This window comes from Platalea leucorodia (assembly GCF_965183815.1).
Source record: "Platalea leucorodia genome assembly, chromosome: 5".
Classification (NCBI taxonomy): Eukaryota; Metazoa; Chordata; class Aves; order Pelecaniformes; family Threskiornithidae; genus Platalea; species Platalea leucorodia.
The window spans coordinates 12,646,097-12,663,398 of record NC_138827.1 but is presented as its reverse complement, the minus strand read 5'-3'; the positions used below and the strand labels follow the sequence as shown (position 1 = coordinate 12,663,398).

The 17,302-nt window shown below is 39.3% G+C and overlaps 1 protein-coding gene and 1 long non-coding RNA gene across 2 annotated transcripts in view; both read left to right on the top strand.

Annotated features, from left to right (window-relative positions):
• Positions 1–17,302, top strand: part of LOC309591555 (cytochrome P450 2W1-like) — a gene marked incomplete at its 3' end in the record, with an annotated part of 160,924 nt that overhangs the window by 65,081 nt on the left and 78,541 nt on the right. The window lies entirely within an intron of this gene.
• LOC309590520 lies at positions 285–16,541 on the top strand. The gene is made up of 3 exons (XR_014228160.1): positions 285–812; positions 2,141–2,314; positions 2,697–16,541. It is a non-coding gene; the product is annotated as an uncharacterized lncRNA (long non-coding RNA).

The following is a 17,302-nucleotide window of genomic DNA, read 5'->3' as shown; positions in this document are numbered from 1 at the left end:
GTTGTTTTAAGCATAGAAGTAAGATGTAATATTAATGGGATCCACTCAGGACTGTTTATTTGTGTTTTATCTAAGTGCGAGTATTCAGCAAGTTCATATTTGGTCATAACATGTCTGAAAATGCTTTGGTACTTACTTTAAAAGAATTGAAATTGCATGTGTAAATCAGCTGAAGTAAGCAAGACTTATTTGCAAATTTTAGATTAGTTGCTTTAGATCTGCTTTTTATATGAGTGCAACTTTTAGTCCCTTTCATTATTTAATCTGATACAATATTTCAGGTTGTAAGAACTTTGATGGAAAACTTTAAAAAGGTGACCACAATTGTACCAGCGCTGCAACCCCATTAATCATACATTCATTCTTCAGAACCAGTGTCTCTGGTTTGAGAAATTGAACCAGCTTTCCCTGAGGGCCCTTCGCAAACAAGCTCTGGTGAAACTTGCTGCGGTGGCTGGATGCGCCGCTGCGCGGACGGGACGGCGCGGCCTCCCTTCTGCCGAGGGTTGCCGGCCTCGCAGCAGCCTCAGCAGAGGGACGCATGTGTCTGCACTCTCACAGTCTGATTTCCAAAATGGACTGCCACGGTCCACCCTTTTAAGGGCATTGCAGTGAACTCAAGCTGCTGAGACAGGTGCATGCATGTTATTTTCCTTGTGCTGGCTCCATCACTACAGGAGTGGAAACCTCCACTGGGTCAGTGGCAAACAGGCTGGGAGAGGAGTGATGGCATTTGGATCCATTGCAGCTCCTTCCTCTGCTGACACGACTCGGGATCCTCGTGTGGTTTTGGCAAAAATCCCTCAGACCTGGTAACCCAGCTAATGCAGAGAAGCTTTCCAAAAGTATTCAGAGCTTGTGATTCACTTCAGTAGCATGCCTTTTACTTATTTATTTTGAAAAGACCATGATTCTGTTTCAAAAGCATGGTTCTCTGCTAAAAACATAGGACAAGACCTGGTAGTTGCATACAAATGGGACTGATAATAATGGGCAAGGCAGGAGTATTTGTGTCTTTTCTAGTCAGCAGGCTTTTTAAGTTGGGGTCCTTTATATTTGATCTCTAATTTGAATGGCCAAACTGCTGAAATTCACTGTGAGGTCATTGCTTGAGTAGATGTACTAGAGACGGATTCTGGTGCATCTGTGTGCATCTTTTGTCTCTGCATACTTTGGATAATTTTATCAGCTATTGTTTGAAAATGTCATTAGACATTAAATCAGTTTGTTTAGCTATTGTGGGCTCATTCAGACATACAGAATACACTGCTCATGACCTTTTCCTGTTACCAGGCTTTCAGCAGCTCTTTCCTTTGCAGACCTCAGGTGGCGGGGATGGAGGAAGGGCTTTAACCCTCTAGATGTATTTTGTGAAGACTACAGGACAGGCTGAAGGCACTACGACTCACTTTGCAGCACAGGAGAGACAGGAGAGGAGATGTATAAGAAGGGAAAAAGCCCAGGGCCTTACTGTTTTCCTTAATAAAGGCATGGGTGCAGTCTCCCCACCCTTCAGCCCTCTAAAAAAGATGTAAAGCAGCAAGATTGCATGCTCAAGACTGTGGCTAGCTAGCAGGATTTCATAGCTAGCTGACCATGAAGCGCTCCTAGCTTCTAAAATCGGCTCGATTGAACATTACTTCTTGAAGCCTTCCAGATTTTGGTGAAAAGTCTTGCACAAAAATCTTTTAAGATGAGGTTGCATGGTTGAAGAAGTATTTCTTTTAAAGGATGTGGAGAATAGAAATGGAGTTAAAACATAATTTCCTCTAGCTGTCCATTTTACTGTTGCCATTCTTGTTCTATGTTAATTTGCAAATACAATTTATTAATAAATTTCTACCCCAACAGGTATTTTGATAGCATAAATCTATTGTATTTGTTGTTAATAGCAAATTTTAAAGGGAAGAAAAAAACTGAGGAAGAATGCAACAAAAATGATGACCTCAGTGAATAAAAATTGGACTGTTTGTACTATGAGAAAATGAGATAATTATGGCTATAAAATCCTGTGCTCAAAGAATGAAAATAAACAACATACATGCTATGTGGAAATGGGAGAGAGCCATTACATTAGGACAGATTCACTGAAATCTTTTCTCCATAATAATATTTAATAATGTGGGGATATTTTTTTTAGTTAAGGACTAAAGCTGTCCTGGAGAGTGTTTCTGGAGTTTGGCAGAAGTGCAAGAGGATGGTTTACAAACATTCCACACCAGGAAAATATTGGGAAACCAGTAATGTGGCATTTGGCCACTACTATTATAAGCAGCATTAGATGCATTTTTTTCTTGCATTACAGCCGTGGCAGGTAAGTGGTCCATTTGTCTGTTAACAAATGAAGATTTCCTAGCCAGTCTACTTTGCAGTCATTCCATATAAAATTTAATTTTAGGCTTACTCTCCTTTTAAATCTGCAAAGTAGTTAGAGCCACTGTGGAGTTTGACTCTTTTTTTCTAGATTTTAGAATGAATTTTTCCTTTAAGCGATAGCTAAATGGTTTTCTTAAATTGTTTGTGTGTTACACGAGCCATATCAGATCAGTCTATAAGTTCAGTATTTTCTCCAGAGCATCTGAAATCCTTCTACAAAGAGTACTTGCATCTTAGAGTCTGACACAAAGTAGAAATAAAAGGCTGAAATAATAACGCCACTAGCTTGCTTTAATTAATTGTATGTTTCTGTACTTAAGCTTGAAGGGTGGAAAGTATCGCTTTAAAGACTGCCTACAAAACTGGTGGATGAGCAGCCACTTAGGGGGCCACTTCAAAGAGAAACGCCCAAAAGAGCAACAGAAGGGAAGCTGCTTTTGAATTCTCCCAGTTCCTCCTGGCAGCCCGGAGCTGGCAAAGGAAAACAACCCCGAAACGGCTGGTTCAGTTTGGGTTAGTTACATAACCAGCTCCCAGCAAATAAAACCGGAGGTGGAGCAGCCATGCAAAGATCCACTTAATAACCTGTGCCTGGCATTCCTGCTAGAAGACTCTTCCCTGACTTCAGTAGTTTTCCCGTCCTGGATAAGGGCGATTCCTCACGCTGTCGCCAGACAAGAAACTGATAAAATTCAGGAGCCAGCTGTAGCGCTCTGTTGCATTGGCGCATGTTTGAGATTCAAGCCTTTGCGGTTACTCCAGATTTACACCTTATTGCTGAAGCAGTCAAACAGATCTTGGTTTCTACCACGTTTTACTTTTTCGATTCCTCTGCATGCAATATGACTGTAGCTAATACTAACGAAGTAGAAAAAAGTATCTGAAAATGGAAACCTGATTTTTACAAGAGTGCTCCGTCTTTCCTGTAGGATCAATTGAAGCTCCAAGAATTGTGCTTTCACGCTAGTAATGATCCTGTGCTATTTTTAAACTTTGCCTTTGCAGTCACGCTGTAGCAGCTTCCATTAACCAGCCTCTGAGATGCAGGCTGGTACTTTGTTCCTGTAGGTGACAGCTCCAGCTGCTCAGCATCCTTTCTTTTGGCACTTGTGCTCTTTGCCTCCCTGTCCGTGTTAGCCATCGTCCCAGCTACCCGCTACGCTACGTCCTATGCATTGACCTAGTCAGCCGGTGGATTGCTGTCTCTATCTCCCTCGTTATTGTCTTCCCACAGCTCTGCTAATGGCCTTGGCTTTGGGACTCCAGTTTGTGATTTACTAGTTCCCAAATTCTGGAATTACATGTGTGCTCTTTCATTGTCTTCAGGTGTCAGCTGTAACACCACTGCAGAGATGGTAAAGTATAGTGCCATCATTTAAAGGACAATGAGGAGACCTGTTTGAGGGTGGCTATTACTGATGATATAATAGGTAAAAAGGATCGAGAGAATTTATGCATTTGGCAGTTCTAACCATTTTTTTACACTTACTTTATGTGAAATCAGACCTGGAAAGGAGGGACTTGTAATAAGTATGAAATTCTAAATATGTCGCCTGTGCCCAACTTCTACAAACTTTATTATCATTACCTCTATAAGAATTAAAAGTCAGTTCATGTAGTCCAGAGCAGCAAATATTGTCAGACAATGTGTAATGGAAATTTATAAGAGCCAATATTTAACATCTTGAAATGAGAAGCATCCAGGATAATTTTTTAATCACTTCACTTGAATTCAGTATACATTACAACAAAATATGAAGGTAAATATTAAGGTATTTTCATCAGATGGTTTTAAATTAATCTTTGGATTTCCTTTAAAAAAAGAAAATAAAGAACCTTTGAGTAATGGAGAAACAGGGTACTCTTCATATTGCTATTACTCTAAAGTATGACACTGAGAGAAAAATTACTTAGAAGTAATTCCATTTCCGTGTTTAAAGCTCTGGTTATTTGAGTCCAGAATGCTTTAAAATTATCTGTTTTAGGCCTTGATACTGCAAATTAACTTTGGATAGTTAGATGCATATATAGAGGCAGAACAAAACCCCACTGAAATTAATAGGTCTGGTGTGGCCTGGGGTTCTGTCTTGTAGGGCTGTTTGCAGTGCTTTTGTTTATTTTTGAAGTGTTTTAGAATGCTTTTTCCAACTAAATATATGATGTTCCATATACGACAGATGAGTAGTACCAAACTTCAAACCATCCGACAAAGTAGCTTTCCTTTGCTTTGTTTAGGAAGATCTCTTTGATTGTGTTTGTATTTAAAGTGCGCTGCTGGGTAACCATGGAACATGTATCTGTTTAAACCAGATTCAAAGAGTATCACGAACTGACACCTGCTTAAGTCTTTAATTAAAAGTGGCTTAATCTCAAACAATCTCTACATACATAAGCAGAAAGTATCTGTGTTTAATGTGTACTTTGAACTGCCATTCATTTAGAAATCAAAGATTTGTAAATGAAACACAATATGCCAGACATGATGATGTTCGACTGGAATCCCTTCTTGTTAGCATAGTCTAGTTTACCTGATGCTGTCAGCCCCTGGGAATACATTCTTATTAGAAATTATGTATAGAGGGAAAATATAAAAAGAAGGCTACCTTAAAAAAAGTGTGTGTATCAACCATGTAAAAAACATATTTAAAATAGGCAAATATATACAGTGGGACATGTAGTGGAGAATTGCTCCTTGTTGGAAGGGTCAGCAGAGGGAATACTGTTTGTATTTCCAGATGTATATACCTTATAGAAAGAGATGTATTTTCTGTATTTTTCCCAACTGTGTGAATTTTGCTGGGATAATATGTCTTAAATTTAAAGACTGATCTTAGTTTAGTTAATGTTCATTAATGTTAGTTTATAGCCTTTCTTAAATCTTTCAGCTTTCCTCCTCCAAAAGACCTCCCCAGTGTTCTTGAAACAAATGTATAGACAATCTTGTATTTTTTTATTGGCAGCTGGGGTGGTAAATGGCAATAAGTGATAATAAGCATCAATTTTAACTATTGAAGAAAAAAAGAAAGAAGAGCAGCCTCTTCAGTTTTTTCAGATCCAGTTTCAGTTATCCCTACCCACTGGTGGCATCTATAACAAATTCCAGCATAACAGTATGTTTGATCTCACCTCTGCTATCCTCGTAATCAACTTTAACATGTTGTTTGAGAAACCGCAACCTCTCTCCCAAATAGAAAATATTAGGAACGATTCTTTTTGCAATGAACATGGTCTCCTCTGCCAGGAAGGGAGACTGAAACTTTGTAAGGGAAGGATGAACAAAGCCCTTAATTTGTGAGAGGAAGGGTGCTGGTAGGGAGAGAGAGAGAGAATGAAGGTTTATAATAATACAGAAATTAGCGTGAAGGGGACGTAGATCTTAGCAGGAAGGAGACTGGGGGCAAGCTGGAGGCATAAATCTCTATGGTGATAAATGGAGAGGACTAAATTATGAAGGAGACATGGATAATGAAAGGAGCCCCTGGCATGGCTATGGATGGGAAGATGGCACATGTACCAAGCCAATGGCGTGGAACAGGGGGATGCGAGGGGATCCCTAGTACATGCAGTGAGCTTGGCTTGCATGAGCTTAGAAGTGTGTAACCCTCTTGACATGCTCACCTTGTCTGCCTTCAGTCATTGCAGTGTCTGTGTTATGTATGTGTTGAGTTAAATTACTAGCAAAGATGTGTGGAAATGCATCTGGAAAGGAGGTGAACATTCCTTGAAAACATTTCAGAGCTGATGTTTGAGAGTGCAATGTTAAAGGCGTTTGCTTTTGACCTCCTGCAGAGCTCACCAAACTAGTTTTGGGTAAGACAAGACGGCACAAAGAACTTTGACTTCATTTAAATGTGGGTAGTTGCACTTTTAGGATGGAGACTTAAATTCTGAAATGTTAGGTGTTTGTTTTTCTTTTTTTATTTTAGAAACTTCCTTTTCACCTTATACTATGGCTTCTTTATATTGCTAGTTTTAATATATTTGGGATATTGTTTGGGTCACCGTTACCTGCTGTTTATAAGTACCTTTGTGCTTGCTGGAGACAATTTATACCATGATACAAAGAATCCAATGTGGCAATCAAAGGATCATGGTACTTCACCCTAGGAAAGATTAGACCTAGCATCTCTGCAAGCTGCATTCAGGGAAAGACAGCTGAGGTAATTTAAAAAAAAAAAAAAAAAAAAAAGTCTTTTAACTGTGGCACAGGTATTTCACTATGAAGTTTATTTATGGCTGTTGTCATTGCATGTCCCAAACTCATTAAGGTAAATATTTATTTGCTCTCTTTTCTCCTGTATGAATTTTGCTTCAAAAAGCTATAGCCACCAGAGGGAGATTTCAATTAAGATTTCACTTAAGAAATTGGGAGTCTGAGGTTAAAGGCTCTTCACAGCTGTTTTTCTATGATTACTTAAAAAAGTTATTGCAGCGCAGTATTAGCAAACCAATATGTCTATGATTATAATAGGTAGCAGGGAAAAAATAAAAAGACAGTCTGGATAAATTCCGGATGTATTCTGTTTCTGGTATTCAAAAGCTTAACTATTTTTTACTGGACTGAATCAATCATACAATAATTCAGGTTGGAAGGGACCTCAGGAGGTCATCTATCCAAATTCCTGCCCAAAGCAGAGTCAGCTATGAAATCAGACCAGATCCTGAAAACTTCTGAGAACGGAGACTGTGCAACCTCTGGACAACCTGTTTCAATGCTTGATTGTCCTAATGGGTTAAAAAAAAAAAATTCCCTTATATGTTGGAATCCATCTGTTTTTCAACTTAAGCTCACTGTCTTTTTTCATCCCACCATGCATCGTTATAAAGAGCCGCAATCAGTCTTCTCAATAAGCCTCTTGTAGGTACAACATGGTGGTGGTTAGATCCATCCAAACCCTTCTCTTCTTCAAGAAGAGCAACTGAGCAAGCCCAGTTCCTTCAACCTCTCCTCACAGGGCAGGTGTTCGTGCCCCCTGGCTATCTTGGTGTCCCTCCGTTCAACTTGCTCCAGTTTATTGAAAGCTTTCTTGTATTGGGGGGCCCAAAACTATACAAAGGAGTATCAGGTTGCTCTTTATGCAAAAAAAAAACCTTTTTATAATTCTGTTATGTGGAGGCTTAGGGAGGTTTTCATATGTTTTGTATCTGGCCGATGGGATCAAACTTTTTTAGTTGAGTGTCTTGCAGGTGTATACCTTACAGGAGTCCATCCTAGGCCAACTTTAGGTTTTGGGATAATGGACTTTTTATTTTTTTTTTAACAATGGCACCTAAAAGGAAGGCTGTCCATGGAGCTGCATACATGTAATGAGTTTATGATCAGCCTTTGGTGAAGAATTTACACTAGAAGCGTGTCTTGCTGTGGCTGATATCTTACTCAATATATCCTTTCTGTCTTTATACATAGACTCTGAGATTAGTGTGGTTGAGTATATTGAAAGTAATAGAAAACAGACATAGAAAAATTGTTGCATGTTTAAAAAAAATCATAAAATGAAAGAGGAAGTGCATCATTTATTATAACACCATGTAGACTAATGAAAAACATACTGCAGGCTGGAAATTTGTTAAGAGCTAAACTCAAAAAGTTTCCATTCCCAAAAATGCCTTGGGGCCTCTGGCTGTAAGCTTGTGGCTAAAGAGGCCCTATGGTAAACTGACATAAAAAATAACTATGCCATAAACATTCAGCTCCTGTTTCACAATAGTTGGAAATAAGTTTTTAAAAAGTGTTACCTATTGATACTGACTGTACTTTGTCAAAGTAAAAGGGAGGCAGTGCATTTATGACTAGAATATTAAATTGGGAATTAAACACTGGGGAGATGGGCACTGGGCGCAGAAATGTTACTTTCATTGTACATAGGAGAAAATGAAAAAGATGAAGTGACTTGCTGAGAGCAACAGAGCAGCACTGGGTAGTGGCAGAGCTGGTATTTACATTAAATGATTCCTGGCTTCTAGTCCTTTGCTCATTAACTAGACCGGGGTGAACGGCGCACCTACTCCCCACCCCTCTGAGCAGGTGCCAACCCTTGCACTCGAGCACATTCTTCAGGCTGCAGGCAAATACACCCTCAGAGTATTGATGGTATTTGTACCATCAGTGCTCAGATGAATGGTACTGGCTGCTTAGAGAATACTGAGTTTTGTGTCTCCTTTTCCTCTGTTTGGCTTTCTTAAAGATGCATCTTTCCTGCAGAGTTAGCCCAAGCTGAGTGACTAGGCATTGGCTTTGCCTTTCTCCTCCTCCCTGATCGGCCCTTGTCACTGTATGAAAATCATTAGTGTGGGCTTTCAGGCAGTTTTAACTGTCATGACGGCCTGGTGGTAGAGGTGGTGGGGAGAGTGTCACAGCCTCGATTCCTTCTTCACATGGATTGGCAAGCAGCTTGCAGAAGTAACGCCAGTTAAGCCTTCCGAGTGTTGATGTTCCTCCAGTCTGTTTCTGCAGTTCCCCTGGGTGACAGAGGTTCCCCTGCCTGGCAAGGAGCCCTGGACTGCCTCAAGATCAGGAGACACTTCATGAAGTCCAGATTTCACAAACCTATAAAGATGTAGTAAATTGGATGTGTCTTTGTATGAGACTACTTAGGTGGCTGGTTTGTCGTCTTGGAGAAGGAGTATGATCTGGGAGTGGATATTGCTTGCCTTAGTTAACTCTTCAGTAAGGAAGGACTTAGTAAATTTTTCCAGTACCTTTTCACAGAAGTAAATAGCAGGTCTAGAAGTCCCAATTTTAGTCAATATGTTCACTGTTGTACATTGGTGAAATAAACATATACAATAATAGTCACACTGTATTGCTATAGCTGTACTTACATGAGGTGCAGCCCAGGAGAATGTCAGTCTGACTGAGCCACTGGGAGGAGAAAAAGAAAGAAAGAAAAGGTGAAAAAATTGTTCCTAGGTAGCTGAAAGAAATTAAATTTAATCAATTCTGATAAATACAGATCACTTTCATGTTTTTTTGTCTTACTTTTTGTCTTACACTGTACCATGCTCTGTGTAGCATGTACAATACCCAATGTTTTCATCCAGTGATTAGATCATCTGTAACATAATTGTTCATGATGTTTGGTGTTGAATTGCTGCCTGTACTGACTTGACTGTAGCTGAAAAGTTGTTAGAATTAATGTGTTACAGCGGCGTTGATGGTTTTATTTACATTTGTGAGGTGAATTGAGGATCTTGAATAAAAGCTGTAGACCAGTCTAAAAATAGAAACAAACCTTCCTTCTCCTCATGCAAGATGTCATGCTTGGTGGGTTAAAACTGGCACGTAACAGTCCTGATCTGAAATACTTGTCGCGTAATATGATACTATGATAAATGTCAGTTTGGTTTGTTATTGTAAAAAGTAGTGGTTTTGGCATACTGTGTTACGCTAATTTGCTTTGGTTACTGAATATATATTTGTTACTTTGCACACTGTCGGGAAAAAATAAGGAGAGCAAGTATATTTTATTAAATTATAAAATGAAAAGTATAATCTATCTGACCACTCAAAATTTGTAACCAGTATTTCAATATGCAGATGTAACTTATCCAAAGGAGAAGAAAAATGAAGTAAAGGACTAATTTCCCTATGTCTTGCAGTAAAACAAAACAAACCAAAACCAAACCACATATATATTGGCATTAAAGAGGTTTAAGTGTTTTAGCTTAGATAATGACTGAACAGCAATATTTGGAGAGCAAGATAACTTTTAAGAATAAATGAGTTTTCCCCTAAAAAGAAACATTAACTAGTTCAAGGGTACTTAATTATGACTGAATTTTGTGGTAAGCAGAATACTTTATTGGGGAAAAAATGGTTTAAAATAGCTGCCTGTGCCACTTCATTCTTCTTATGTTAAAGTTTTATTGAGAGATGCAGTAATGGTCTGTAAAAGATCTGATCTCTTTCTGGCGCACGTTTTTCCTTTCCCTTTTCTCAACTGTTAGCACTGGTTCTGGTCTTTACTACCGTGTGTTACAGTCAGAGCGACCCGACCCAGCTCCCCTGCTCCGCTTGGCCTCTCTTCGTCCTCTGCTTCCCATACTGTGGCCGATGTTTAAGGACCCAAGAAAAATAAATAGTGCAACCAGTATTTTGCTTGCAATTTTAGTTTCATAATTTGACGAAGAATAATAAATAGAAGCACAAACTGCTATTATTACGTGGTCTTGATCTTAAGAGAAAGGGATTTCTGTGTATCTGCCATGGCTAACTTGTATTTGTGATGTGTCGCACAGGTGGAAATCACCTAACACCGACTGTAGTGGCCTTGAACTATGCTATAGTGGCTGGCTGTTTGGTCACAGACTCTGGCTGGCATCTCTTCTCAAGAACAAAAATGAATGTGTCACTAACTCATGTGAAGAAACAGCGGATCTTCTGTTTATACTTTCACAGAAATTTAAGCCATGTTGAAGGTCCTAGTAGGACAGCTGCCCCGTGTGTTAGAGCGGAAAATGTATGTGGAGAGCTCTTTTCCTCTGTGTTTGTTTAGGTGGGAAGGAGGATTTAAATAGTTAGCAGTGGATGTAAAAAGGCCTGGCTCTCATTGCTGAAGTCCCATCTGTGGCAGAGCTGTAATACCTTCTGGAGCTCTGGGAGCTCCAGCTATGTAGGGACAGGCCATAGATGACGACTTCTCCTGACTAATGCAGTCCTTAAGTGCCTTAGTTGTGGCCTGTGGCTTCATATCCATGGATGTATGGATATGACTAGAATTAGACGTGAATTGTTGTGAATTCAGCTGGCTAAGTTGCACAAACTTATTTATATGCACAGCAAGGTGCAATACTGAGATCTGTGTTGCGAGGACTGCTGTCGTGTGCTCGTGGAGCTCTTAGGGGTGGGTTGGAGAAAGGTTCTGTCCACAGTCGTCACCCAGCAGTTACCCAAGAGCAGCTTTGCTACTGCTGACCTACTCCACATTCACAAGGATTACGTGTATCTCATTGCTTTCCTCCTTAGTGACTCAGTAGCTCTTCTGGATTGATTTGATTTTCTTGCTTTCCGATCCTTGTTGAAGTACAGTTTCTTTTATGTAGTAAACAATGTTCCAGGAATGATTAAATCACAACATGAATCGTAACTGAAAGGCTGAGCTATACACACTGCTCTTCACATCTATGGACAATGTGGAGATGAATAACAAGTTTTGTAGTGACAAGCTTAACGTGGGTTTGCAGTTTTGCTGGGAGCTGAACCCATTATTTTTCGTCTTCTAATGTAAGCAACTTGAGTGGAATAAAAAGCTGGTTAATCAGTTTGAAGTGAAGTTGTAGCATGGACAGAATAAGCATAGTAAGCTATCTAGAAAGATAGCTTAAAGAATGGAGTATGTTTTCAAATGTCATATGTAATGTATAATTTTATTTGTGAGGCCCGTATTTTATATTCTAACAAATATAAATCATATATTATATTAATCATATACAATTCTGAATCACAACATAAAATTTTGCAGTGCTATAATTAAGAAAAATGAAAGAGATAAGGAGTAGCAGCTGTATAGCTAATGAAGGAGTTAATTTCAACTTGTGTTTTAGACCATTGAGTACTATAAAGCAAAAAGCATTGTGTCGCCAGCACAAACCAAAGGAAGGCAGTTAACTACCACTCCCTTCCCCGGGCCGGCATCGCTGGGGATACCGTAGAGCTCAGGCTTCACTAAAAATGATTCATTAGTTCAGGCAGTAGTGTGCACTAGAAATGTGGAAGAGGATGTAAATCATCGTTGCAGATTGTCTTTTAGCAAGGAAAATCTTTTGTATTCTGCATGTGAATATAAATTTTTCTCTATGAAAATGTTTTTATCCTTTCAGGTTGGAATACATTTTATAAACTTATTTAACGGTTTGAGAGCCAAGAGTTCAGGTTGTCTTTTCTGTCTGTCAAGGCTCTCCAGAGGCCGAGATCTGCAGGCCATCCAATACATCTTTGTTCACATTGTACTTTTTTTTTTTTAACAAGTCTGAAACATTTTCCTTGTGTGGTTTTGCAACCCCATATTTTTTTTTTCCAAACAGCATGAGTCCTATCACTAGATCAAATTTAGAATTCACTGCTTCCAACAATTGTCTAATGCATCCACATGTTTACACAGCGTGACACTGGCATCCAGATAGTGTCGTCAAAGACTCCAATCAGTACTACTGTTTCATGCTTCCTCCCTACTTTAAAAAAAAAAAAAAAAAAAAAAAAGCTACAGGCGCAGTTATTGTGGTGTTCAGGGAAGCAGTGAACGGTCCCTCTGCTTCAGCCACCAGTATCGTCTCACAAAATTTAGAAAACAAACTTTTTTCATCTGTTATAAATGAAAATGTCAACTCTCAGGTATTTTATCAATGCTTAATGTATCAGTAAATAGATCTTAAAATGCTACTGAATGGGAGACTGGAAAATAACATTTCCAGATCCAGTCCTTTTTCTGTCCTGAGTTTCCCAGACTGAATCAAAACTTTTATCCGCCTGTGCCCCTGCTACCAGCAGGAATACCGCTGCCTTGCTAAAGCTCCCAGCTACTTCTCCCTGCCGCTGTATCTGTCTTTGTGTTGGCATAAGCATTTGCGTAGCCTTATGGTGAATCAACTCGCCGAACTGATGTGTCTGAAAACTAACCTACCAAGCGGCAGGCTCAGTCACTTGGCATTTGCGTAGCATGGGAAGACCTTTTGTAATTAACTTGCCCATGTATTCTGCAAAGTGTTTAATTCCTGTTCTCTGTGATTGGATGTAAATAAATCAGTAGCAATTACTTGGCAGCAACCTTCCACAGTCGTTTGCTGTGAAGAAACTTAGTCCCTGGTAGCATTAAGTGAAGGAAGGGGGGTTTGGCTAGGACACCAAAACCTTTCCTTTTTTTTAATGCTCTCATGGGATCTTTCACTTCCACACAAGCAACTGCCTGAACTGGCCAAGTGGTCTTGATTTAACGCTGCTTTATGAACACTACTTGTCCCAGCTGCAGGATGTCATAACCTCTATTTCCTTAGCTTAGATTTGAAATCTGGAGCCATATGATTCAGATGAACCACAACTGCCCTCGCTTTAACTTGGTGTATTTGTTTTGAAAATACCGTTGTTTGCTCCAAGTTTTAGCTCCTAAGCAAATTAAGCTGATTTGCACTGGTAAATTGGGAGTACTTACCAGCTTGATTTAAAAAGAAAAAAAAACCTGCAAAGAAAGCTGAAGTAATTTTTAACTCATGAGTGCCAATGAAAATACTTCATTAGCATAAACTTAAAAAACACAAAAGTGTTTTTTTAATAAAAAATGATAAATGTCCCTAAAATAAGTGTAACTCTGATGCAAAAATAATTTCTTACAAAAATAATTGCGTGTTGTACAGTATTTCAGTGAAGGACAGTGAGCTCCCAAAAAACGGTTGCTGCAGGTAGGTTTCAGAACGGAGGATGATGAGCAGAACTGGGTTGGCTTTGCATTCAAAATTTGATTTTCTGTGGGCTCCTGTCCTTATGCAGCTTAGAAACAAGCTTTTGGATTTGAAGTAAAGCCAACTGGATTTGTAAAGATGCTTATCTTATTCTCTGGCCTTGTTCAAATTACCAGAAAATATTGGGACTGACAAGCCTAACTTGATATGCTTCTCAATTAATATTCTTATGCTAGATTACAGTACACATAGATATGCACAAATGTGAGATTTGTAGTCACTTAGGCTTCTCTAATTAATATTTTTATGCTAGATTACAGTACACAGAGATATGCACAAATGTGAGATTTGTGGTCACTTAGGCGGTATATGTAAGTGGCAGATGCTTGCTGCCTTCGCCACTGTGTTGTAGCCATGTATGTCTGCTCTCTGCAAATAAATTCACTGCAAATATTAGTGTTGGAGTTTTCTCTGACAAGACAACTTTAATATGGCACTAAACTTTAGAGTTCTAGTACAATGTGTGTCAGCTCCTCTCAACTACCTGTTCTTTTCGGCATTCTGTCTCCCACTGAAATTTATGTGCTTATCAGTTGAGCAGGGGATTATTTGTTGGTTTTTCTTTTTTTTTTTTTTTTTAAGAGTAACTTAATCTGGAGTAAGTAGGCAGAATGAATGCTGTGCCACATCCTTTCTGAAGATATCTGATGACATGCTTTAAAAATGTAAAATTAAAACAAAACTAAACAAAACATGAAAAAAGTCTTTGCCGTGACTGTAGCTTGTTTTCTTTTAAAAAAACAAAACAAAACAAACAAAAAGAACAAAACAAAAAAACCCAAAACAAACTGCAAAACCCCCATTTTATTAAAACAATTGAGACATAGGCTAAAAAATCAAAAATCACCCAAGAGGGTCTGCGTGTTTACTGCAACACTGAAGGTCAGGCTAAATCTCCAGTATGTCGTATGAGGTTTTCGTCATTACTCCTTACATAAAGTAAAGATGTATTTACAAGCTCTAGTTTGTAGAAATCTTTTGCAATTAAGCTTATAAACTTCATAATCTAATTACATTCTTTACTTTCACTTTTTATAGTTGCCAGTTTGCAGTGGTATTTGGTAAATTTTCTTATTTATTTATTCATAAATGCTCAGAGAGACTAAACAGACAGATTGAGGGCTGGGATACTTTCCCAAATATGTTTTAGAGCCATTGATCAATCCGTGAACTGCTTCTGCAGTCTGAAATGTAAGTAGCCCCAGCAGCACCTGCTAGTACAGCATGTACAGGGTGCTAAGTCTGGCAAATCAAGATTTTTGTTCAGCTGCAGGCGGATCAGTCTTAGGGCGTTTGCAGAGTTGCTTCTAACTGTCAGACGTATCTTACAGAGTGGAAAAGTATTGAGGAAATTGCATTCAAATACTGAAAATGGCCTTACAATTAAGATGCAATTTCACTTGATGGATTTATGCAATTCTGCTTGCTGCCAAACTGCATGGACTGAGTGAGGTTTTTCTTCCTCCTTCTGTTTCGCCTTTCTCCCAGGGTAATGTAGTATACTGGTTCTGAGTTTGGTGTAAGCCAGTGCAACTATTCCAGATTTAAAAGCTGTTTTTGGTGTCTGAAGGCAATGCTATGGTCCAGGGGCATGATCTGAATTCCTTAGCAGTGGTTACATGATCAGCTGGAGCAATTTCTTGCACTTCACCATCCATTCTTCTTTGACCATGGCCGCTGAAAATTATTTATGCGCCATGAGATTTAGCCCATCCCGTTTTCTATTTTGTGCAATGTCGCAACCTTGTAGGCTGATCTGATTTTATTTATATTCACACACATACACACACACACAGAGCTTACATTTCTCGTGTCTCTTTAAGTCAGATCTGTGGAGCTCACAGCTTGACGAGTGCTTTCTCTAACCTCCTGGCAGCTGAGAGGCAGCGGGTGCTGTTGGGCTAAATGGCACCATTGCTGACCAAGCAGCTCCCCAAAAGGGAACGTGTGTGCCTCCTGGCTCGCCAGCTGATTTGAACATGGGCATTTTCTTGCCAAGCAGCTGGCCCATCTGAACCTGACCACCTCCTGACAAGCTGCAGCTGCGATGTCTGCATTGCCTCCCTTTCTGGTATATGCCTGATGGCATGTGATTATTTCTCAGCTAACCTGCTACTGGGACAGATGGCAACAGAAGAGAGCTGTCTTTGTGTCTTTTATTAGTAGTCAGTATTATTAGGGGTAAGGATTGTAGAAGGGAGGCAGAAGAAAGGACGGCAAGTGCTGTAGTGCTCGTGAATGGAGAAGCTGGGGTGGGTTGAATGTGCTGTTATGATAGAAAAGCATGGGATTTTGCAACGAGGAGAAAGTGGTGTGGTTGATATTGCTACACGACAGTTCTCAGTGGCCCACCCATTTGTTTTGACATAAATACCTACTCTCGAGCTGTGCGGAGGCATGAAGACTAGACACATACCTTCAGATGTGTGGTCTTCAGGGTTTGTTATTACTCTTTGAAGCTTAAGCTTGATGTTTTAATATTTTGTCTGGAGACTTAAGTGTTTAGATTTATAATTCTGCCCTTCCAGCCATTTCCCTGATTTACCTTGCAGAGTAAACGTGCTTTCATTCCGTTTTCCAGACTTCCTTTTCCTTCTCTTTGCTGTTGGCTTAATTTTGAGATATGATATTCAAGTCAGAGGTAAGTGTCTCTTTGGCAGTGAAAGAAAAAAACAGCTAAGGATTTGAGTGAGCTAACTATTTTCTCTGTTTATAAGCAACAGCTTATTTTTCAGTATTCTGCAAGTCCTCAAACACAGGTCCAGCCAAAGGCACCGACTTCAACAGCAGCAGTGCTTAGGAGAACGTGCTCAGGTTTCCTGGCAGTGCTTGCAAGCCACTTAGAAAAAACAGGCATATTGCGTGTAGAGAGTGCCTCACAGTTTGGAAAGCACTGCTTAAGACAAATTTCTAAGGAATTTCTTTTTGTGGTTATAGTTATCCATTTTCATTTCATCTACAGTGGGCCCAGTTTCCTCAGTGTTTGATATCTAGGATCTTAACATCAAATCTGTAATTAATACAGCTGCATTTAGAGACTAAGATATTTGCAGTGTTTATAGCAATAATTCACTGTGTTGCACAGCATGGAACTCAGCATGTTTTAAACATTCTCCACTTGTGCATGTACAGATTTTTATAGTTGAATTAAGAATTTATAACATGCTGGGTCTCATATTCCAAGTCTGTTTGTTTCTAAAGCTATACACAGAACTTGGACTGGGTCATAAATTTCTGTAGATGAAATGAAGGCTGGTTAGAATTTTAATATTAAGGAAGGAAATGGCCTTGGGTAGTGCACTACAGAGCAGAACAGGCCTTCTGTTAATACACAAGAGTATTACTGTTTTCTTGAACTTTGCCTTCCAATCCAATTACCACTTGTGCCTAGAAATCATAACTCTGATGCCTCCCATTTGATAATGTTGAATGTTATCCTTGTCCAAGTTTATATCATTTCCCGTAGTAAAAATGA